At 37.7% G+C, this 8,094-nt stretch overlaps 1 long non-coding RNA gene across 2 annotated transcripts; it reads left to right on the forward strand.

The window, feature by feature from the left end:
• The first annotated feature begins 2,669 nt into the window (after positions 1–2,669).
• Positions 2,670–6,908, forward strand: LOC123061540 (uncharacterized). 2 transcript variants are annotated; one of them, XR_006429106.1, is made up of 5 exons: positions 2,670–3,020; positions 4,239–4,356; positions 5,214–5,321; positions 6,073–6,174; positions 6,488–6,908. It is a non-coding gene; the product is annotated as an uncharacterized lncRNA (long non-coding RNA). The 2 variants fall into 2 exon arrangements; XR_006429107.1 differs by having other exon boundaries at positions 6,524–6,908.
• Positions 6,909–8,094: the final 1,186 nt, after the last annotated feature.

An 8,094-nucleotide genomic window follows, 5' to 3' on the forward strand; every position in this document is an offset into this window, starting at 1 on the left:
TCTATTCGTTTGTTCTCCGTTATCAGTGACTTTGGAGTGACTCTTTGTTGCATGTTAAGGGATAATTATATGATCCAATTATGTTATTATTGTTGAGATAACTTGCACTAGTGAAAGTATGAACCCTAGGCCTGTTTCAACGCATTGCAATACCGTTTTCGCTCACTTTTATCATTAGTTACCTTGCCGTTTTTATATTTTCAGATTACAAAAACCATTATCTACCATCCATATTGCACTTGTACCACCATCTCTTCGCCGAACTAGTGCACCTATAGAATTTGCCATTGTATTGGGTGTGTTGGGGACACAAGAGACTTTTTGCTATTTGGTTGCAGGGTTGTTTGAGAGAAACCAACTTAATTCTATGCCTCCCACGAATTGATAAACCTCAAGTCATCCACTTGAGGGAAATTTGCTACTGTCCTACAAACCTCTGCACTTGGAGGCCCAACAACGTCTACAAGAAGAAGGTTGTGTAGTACTCCCTCCGTAAACTAATATAAGAGCGTTTAGATCTCCACTTTAGTCATCTAAACGCTGTTATATTAGTTTACAGAGGGAGTAGACATCAAGCTCTTTTCTGGCGTCGTTGCCGGGGAGGTTAGCGCTTGAAGGTATATCTTTAGATCTTGCAATCAAATCTTTTAGTTTCTTGTTTTATCACTAGTTTAGCCTATAAAAGAAAATTACAAAAAATGGAATTGAGTTTGCATCATACGTTTCATCTTTTTAATATCTTTCGTGAGAATGATGGAAAGGAAAATTGTGCTCAAGTTCTAGAAGAAGAATGCATTAAAATGTTTGGCACTAAATCTTTGAATGATGAGCATGATTGCAATGTTATTAGTATGAACTCTTTTAATATCCATGGTACTAATGATGATTGCACTAGTTATGATGAAAATATCTCTTATAAGCATGTCGATTTTTGTGGAGTGCATAGAGTTTGCAAGTACATACCAAATAGGGAAAATAGATTTTGCAAGAGGCATAAGTATTTGGAAACTAAATGGTTGCAAGAAAGGCTAAATGTTAGTGCTGAAAATTTAAAATATCTTAGCCATACTTGTGAACTTTGCAATGGACATGGTCATTTAAATATCAAATGCAAATTGTTTCATGATCGAATCGTGTCCAAAAATTGTGATGACTTGATTTACCTTGCACATCATAATGAACTTAGTTTGCTTTTGGGTTATGAAGAAATGAAACGTCAAACTAAGCTTATTCCAGAATATAACCTCAAGAAATTCCTCGATATTGATCTAGAAGAAATTTATATGTAGTGTGCGGTGAATTGCATTGAAAATCTTTATATTGCCAATTACATAAATAAAAGAAAACAAATAGAAGATGAAGAGAATACTAACGAAAGGGACGAGACTTCCCAATATTCTCCTATTATTTCTTATGATGAATCAGGTAACGAGGAGGAGCCTTCTATTCAACCAATCTCATTAATAAGGAGCTCCAAAAAGAGAATTTAACCCACACATGATGTGAAGAAGAAAAAGAAAAGATGGAGAAGTAAAGGTAGAAAGGTACCTCTCCCAAGTGATGTTTCTCCTACTACTCATTGTGATGATGATAATTGCTATACTATCGGTGCTATCCATACTATTAATGATGAGAGTGATTATGCTTATGATATGAAAAGGCCCAAGCTTGGGGAGGCTATGTTTGATGAAGATGATATTTTTGAGAATATATTTGCTGCAATTAATGTTTGTCCCAAGCTTGGGGATGCTACGTTTAATGAAGATGATATTTTTAGTCTCCCAAGTTTTGATATGCAAATTTATAATGATGATAGCATGCCTCCTACTTATGATGATTATATTGATGAAAGTGGGTTTGGAAGAGTGTCAATTTTAGGAAGTAATGATCCCACTATTTTGGAGAATGTTGAATCTTATTATGATAATTATGAAAGTGGATTTGAAGAGGTCATGACTTTATTTAATAATGATTTCACTATCTTGGAAGAGGTTTCAATTGATTATGATGAGAACAAAGTTGCTACCTATGATGATTATTGTGATGACACTTATGCTATAAAAAGTAGTGATGATTATATTTATAAAACTTGTCATGACTATGATTACCTTTTTTCTGAACATTACTCCTTTAGTGTGGAAACAATTTATAGTATTCGAGTCTCTTATGATACTCCTACTATTCCGAATATGAAGAATTTTGCTTATGTGGAGAATAATAAAATTTCTATGCTTGTAGATCATGAAAAAAATGCTTTATGTGATAGTTATATTGTTGAATTCATTCATGATGCTACTGAAAATCATTATGAGGGAGGAACATATGATTGTAGGAATTGCAATAATATCAATTTTTCTCTCTAGATGCTTAAAGTTTTAAAGTTATACTTGTTCTGCCTTCCTATGCTAGTTGATTATTGTTTCCATAAGTTATTTGCTCACAAAATCTCTATGCATAGAAAGAGTGTTAGACTTAAATGTGCTTGTCATATGTTTTATGATGCTCTCGTTATATTTCAATTCTTAACTGTGAGCATTGAACATATAAAGAATGAGCTAGTGCGCCCAACTAACGGCACCAGGCATGTCTTCTTTTATTGGTAATGTGGGCGGAGAGCAGAGCCAGCGAACGAGCGAAAGAAAAGAAAACAAGCTGAACATCCCATCTCACCTAGACCACCTCTCATCCCCGCACCCACCCCCAATCCGGCGCCTCCTTTCCTCCCCCAGTCACCTCTCCTCCTCCTCCTCCCACAATCGCCCCCATCTCCTCCTCCGTCTTCACTTCTGGTCGGGGCACCGTCTCCTCTCCACCCCGTGCCCCCCTCTTCCCACTCCGCCACCTCTGCTCTGCTGCACCCCGCCGCTCCGAGGACCATCGACGAGGTGAGGACAGCGGTGCCATTGGACCCGCCGACCCGGAGCCCGCGCCCTCCTGACCAAGCACCGTCCGCCTCCTCCCCCTCCTGTCCACGCTCGCAGTTGTCCCCGGCCACACCGGCCGCCATCGCATCTTCGCACGTGAGCAGCCTCTCTCCCCGGCTTCCTGCCTTCTCTCTCTCTCGTGGCCATCTCTAGTAGGCTAGGGTTCTCTCCGGGACGGGGACACCTTAGTTGGTTTCTTTTTCTTCATATATGTAGTTAGATCTTAGATGTGCTGCCATCTTGCTGTAGGCAGTGGAATTTCCCCTATAGTCTGGAAACTTTGGTTTCTGTATTATTTTTTAGGAGTTGCAAAATGTGATCTTTGGACAAGGGAGTGATGGTTAGCCCTTAGCAGTCTTCAATTATGGATCACTTCAATTGATTCATTAATGTGATTTTTTCTTGTTTGACATAATCCCACACTTTAGGATCTGGCAAGAATTAATTGGATTATAGTCTAGGTCTGGTCGTGCGTTAAATGGCGAAGGGGCCGCCCACAAGGCACTAGGTCCAATTTCATCGAAATGCTACATCTACCTACTGCCTACTCCACTTGTTCACATACAATTTTTTTATTTTCTCGGCATTTTTGCGTGGGTCTCTTTTTATGGCCAGCTTGACAATTTTCTCTTTAAGGAGTCGTTCAACTCAGAAAGAACAAAGAATGTTCATGTCAACCTTGGTTTTTTCTACAGTAGTTGGTAATCACTCTGAACAATAGTAGATCGGTAAAGCCAACAGTAGTTAGTTTGAGGCTGCTTTTATCTTTCCTACAATAGTTCATTCCAATTGTTCTTAGTTTTTACTGTAGTTGTTAATTTGATTACCTATTTTACAAGAAATAACAATCATTCATATATGCCATCTTATTCTTATGAAATAATCTGAAATCTATCTTGTCATACCAGGTCTCCTGTTCTCTAAGGAAAAACTATAACTACAGTTTTAAATGATGTGATTAAGGATAGTGTTGGTCGGCCACGTCTAGATTCCTTTTGGCGCTATTTTCCTGATAGAGTATCTTTAATGTGCTCACCTTAGGCTGTTGCTTCTTTGTGCTCATCCATAGCAATGCTATTTTCATTAGCTCATCCATGGCAATACCGTTCTATGCACTAATCGGCAATGACACAACTACACATAGCGAGTACTAGAAATCATGATAATGTTTTAGGGCATTTTTCTACTTTGTGCAAGAAATTTAATTTGATGGATATGCGACCTGTTCTCTCTTGATTACGTGTGGATTTTAATACACAGTTATTTCTGTAGAAGGTAACTTGATTGACACTGTTTTGTTATTTCTATATGCAGAAAATGCAAGCTCGGCTGATGGATTGCATACTATTTGGCTGAGTTGTTTTGTTCTAAAGATACAAACGAGCTGAAGACTTCTTTTGTATGGAAATTCACTATGGAAACCAAAATAATGGTACTCTGCACAACTGTTGACTTTCTTGCATCGGTTCTTCATTCTATAAGTCACACCTTTTCTATTTGGTAAAAGAAGAGTGAGCTCATGCTTGAACTCCCACCATATATGTTAACACTAGGATATTGTATCAAACCTCTGATCCTTCATAGTTTTCCCTTGCATTGCCTCCTTTAACTCTTCAGCTAGACCTTTGAAAAGAATGATTTTTTGGTTATATAATTTATTATGTTTTTTTGGTTGTCGAGAGGTAGAATGTAAAGTAGGCTGCTATTTTCATTATATTCATATGCAGATATTTGATATAAGTGAATATATACCTTTTGGTAGTTGAATGTGCTCTCCATTAATATCACTGATATATTTGAGCTTCAGAGAAGGATATCTATGCCATTTTGTTTTTGGTTTTTGAACAAAAGAGTGTTGTATGTGTATCGTAAAGAGGATTAAGCAGCAAAATTACCAATTTAGCAGGATGTGGCTGATACGTATAGAGTGGCTTTGCTTAGGTCTGGTGTTACTACTATTTCTTTCATTGTAAAACTGAAGTGCGGCAAAGTTTATAGATTTATCAACCATGCTTTTGGTGCCAGTAGTTTTGACTGTAGCTGTTGTGCAATTCCGTGTGTCTGTGATCTATTGTTTAAATATAACATAACATTATGAAATTGTTAGTTGTTCTCTATGTATGAGAAATTATGAAAGAACTGTCTGCTAGGGGTAAATAATCTTTTTCGCTGTTTGATAAAACAGTTAGGCCGCTACCCTCTCATATATTTTTATTCTCTATTGAAGAAATTCCTAGCCTTCAATACTATTTTCTCCATGGTTTTTATGTTGTGCATTCTACAATGCAGGATACTGAATCAACAGTTACACGAAAGTTTGATGTCGTGTGATTAGCAGAAACTGAAAGAATAAGCATTAGTCCTCTGAGAAGAGGTTGACATTATATGCCCCTTCAGGTAATCAATTTGCGTCTTTAATCTTTCTGTGTTTTTCTTTTGTTTTTTACTTTAAAATAGAAAAATAGAATAACGACAGCCTAGCTAATTCCATTTTTTGTGCATGATATATTTTGATCTCAAATGCATTTCAATGGCTCGATGTTCCATTTAATCTTTTTTCCATGTATCTTCCATTTAGACATACTGGATGACCAACTTTTCATAAACTAATAACCAAGGAAACTTATTTTAACAGTTGCAGCAGTACCTACTAATATTTGCCAATAAATTATCCATGATATGTATCTTCCATTTTATTAATTACCAAAAAATAAGGATAACAGTGGACACCCCAAACAATATCTCTGAATCTTAATTGTTCATCCTTAATGCTTGAAATGTTCCACATGATGTTTGCTGGTAGAAAGATTCAACATATATGCACTTGGAATGCCTTGGTAATTGATGATTTTGCCATTTGGAGCCCACTTAGTATGCTTTGGTAATTAGCAAAATGAAACTACTCAAGCTAAATCATTTTATCATTAACACTCTTGGCATTCTCTTGCATCCGAAGGGACCAATGATTTTGCCATTTGGGAGCTCATGCTTATGGTTAGTTGTATAGCTATAATTTCTCTGTACATACACTTTTTCCTTAGAGAATTAGAATCATTTGTTCCTGGTAGTCTCATTGTACTTGTTCATTTGTTCCTCTGGTTTTTTCTTCTCGGGTTGCTTTATTCCATATTTTGCTCATGTGCTGCAGTGCTCGCTTTTGTCTTCCCCTGATGTTCATCGTCTCAAGGCTACTGACCTAGGAGTAGTCATATGCAAGTTCTGGTTATCGCCCCTATCCTCTTTCCTGCAGGTATGCACGAATCTCTTATCCAGATTCTAGCTATACATCCTTTACTATGACAATCTCGTGCTATACTGCAAAGCATACTCTTTATATAGCTACTAATTTCGAAATGTTGTTCGCTGATTGCTCGCTGCTATCTTCGCTTCATATGGTCGCCGGCTGGACACTTGCTGCTATCTTTGATTCATAAAGCACACTATATTGCCTTTATTTTTACATGTAAATGTAAATGTTGACAAGTATATTATTCTGGTTGTTGAGTCAGTCTATTGATAATAGTTAATGTGTGCTGATTCTTATTCTCTCAATTCCTCTGAAGTCTGTACTTCCTGCTCAATTTGGAATGCATGATCAGAGAGATATGGCGAGGGAGGTGGCGAGGAAGTCGTTGGTGATCTTGAAGAATGGCAAGACGCCGAGCGATGCACCGTTGCACCAACTGCCCAAGATGCCGAGCGACGCGCAGCTGCTGCCGCTGCCCAAGAAGATGACAAGCACAAATGATGGTTTGATCTGTGTGCAGTTGCATTGTTTATTTCTTAATCAGGGGAGATCATTTTTATTAATTATTTTGACACGAACCCTATGCTTTCTGTCAAGAGATTGTTTTTGTAGTTGCCTATTTATTGTTATCTACCATTTTTTAAATCTTCTGCAGCATAGCATGTGCAGTACTATACTCCTATTATGCAAAGACTTCGGGAGGATTAGCAGTTTCAAATTCTACTATCGAGTTGTTTGCTCTTTTTGAATTACAAATGCCTACCCAAGGTGTTATTTTCTCGCATCCTAACCTTTTAAGATAATATTCAGATGAACTTCTGGATGCAACGTCCTGGGCATGTGCTTTCGAGCAATATTTGAATAAAGATATCGGCATTTTTTGTTTCCATTTCCAGCACAGCTTCCTCTAACCAATCCTATTACTATTTGTGTTCCTGAAATTTCCACTAAAGCGCGAGAGGAGCGAGGGTGGGGGTGTCGAGCTGCGACGAGGTGCCGTTCGGGCGCGATTTTTCCACTAATTTTCTATATTGCTTATTTATGCATTTGTGACCATAGCTTTCCACTTTAGCTCATAAACTGGATGGCAAAATAGAGTTTGCCCACTTCATATCTATGTTGTCTTATTAGGAAAATAGAGTTTGTTTTATAGCTGATGCTTAGGGCCAGTTCTTTTCGGCGATTCTCCCGGAATCGCCCCCCTCCCCAGCTTCTCCCAGAATCGCCACTGCATATATTTTTTACAATCCTATCTAGTTAAAGTCTAATTAGCTAGGATTGTAAAAAACATATGGAGTGGCAATTCTGGGAGAAGCTGGGGAGGGGGGCGATTCTGGTAGAATCGCCCAAAAGAACTGGCCCTTAATATGTTTTATCGACCGGTGAATGCTCAACTTTAGCTCATAAACTGGATGGCAAATGCTAATTCTGATGGGGCTTTTGCCACTTATTGTTTTATGGTTGTCTAGACAGCTGATGGCATGCTTTTTTCTTGCTTATTGTTAATTCTTTTGTACAGGGTCCCTCAGCTACTTATGCTTTGCTAGACAATGAGAGTATGTAGATAGCATGTATAGTTTTTACATTGTGTTTGCGCAGGTTGAGCTGCATCACATGATGTTTTCCTTTTACATTTATGAGTATTATAGAGTCCTTTCTTTTTCCACAAGGGGTGGTAGCTGTTCCATTTGATTCAAAGGACAAAGAGTTGATCACAAAGGGGTAGCATTCAGGATATACACACACATAAGAGTATAGAACCAAATTATATGATGTAATTGACCACTATTTCTATTAACTTCTCTTGTACACAATGTTCACGAGTTCATGTATTAAGTACATTTTATTATGTCACTTGTGTTTACATTTTTTCAATGCAAGTTTACAGCTACTCGGAGTTCCTAATTGTAGACTCAACTATCT

This window comes from Triticum aestivum, chromosome 3A (assembly GCF_018294505.1).
Source record: "Triticum aestivum cultivar Chinese Spring chromosome 3A, IWGSC CS RefSeq v2.1, whole genome shotgun sequence".
Classification (NCBI taxonomy): domain Eukaryota; kingdom Viridiplantae; phylum Streptophyta; class Magnoliopsida; order Poales; family Poaceae; genus Triticum; species Triticum aestivum.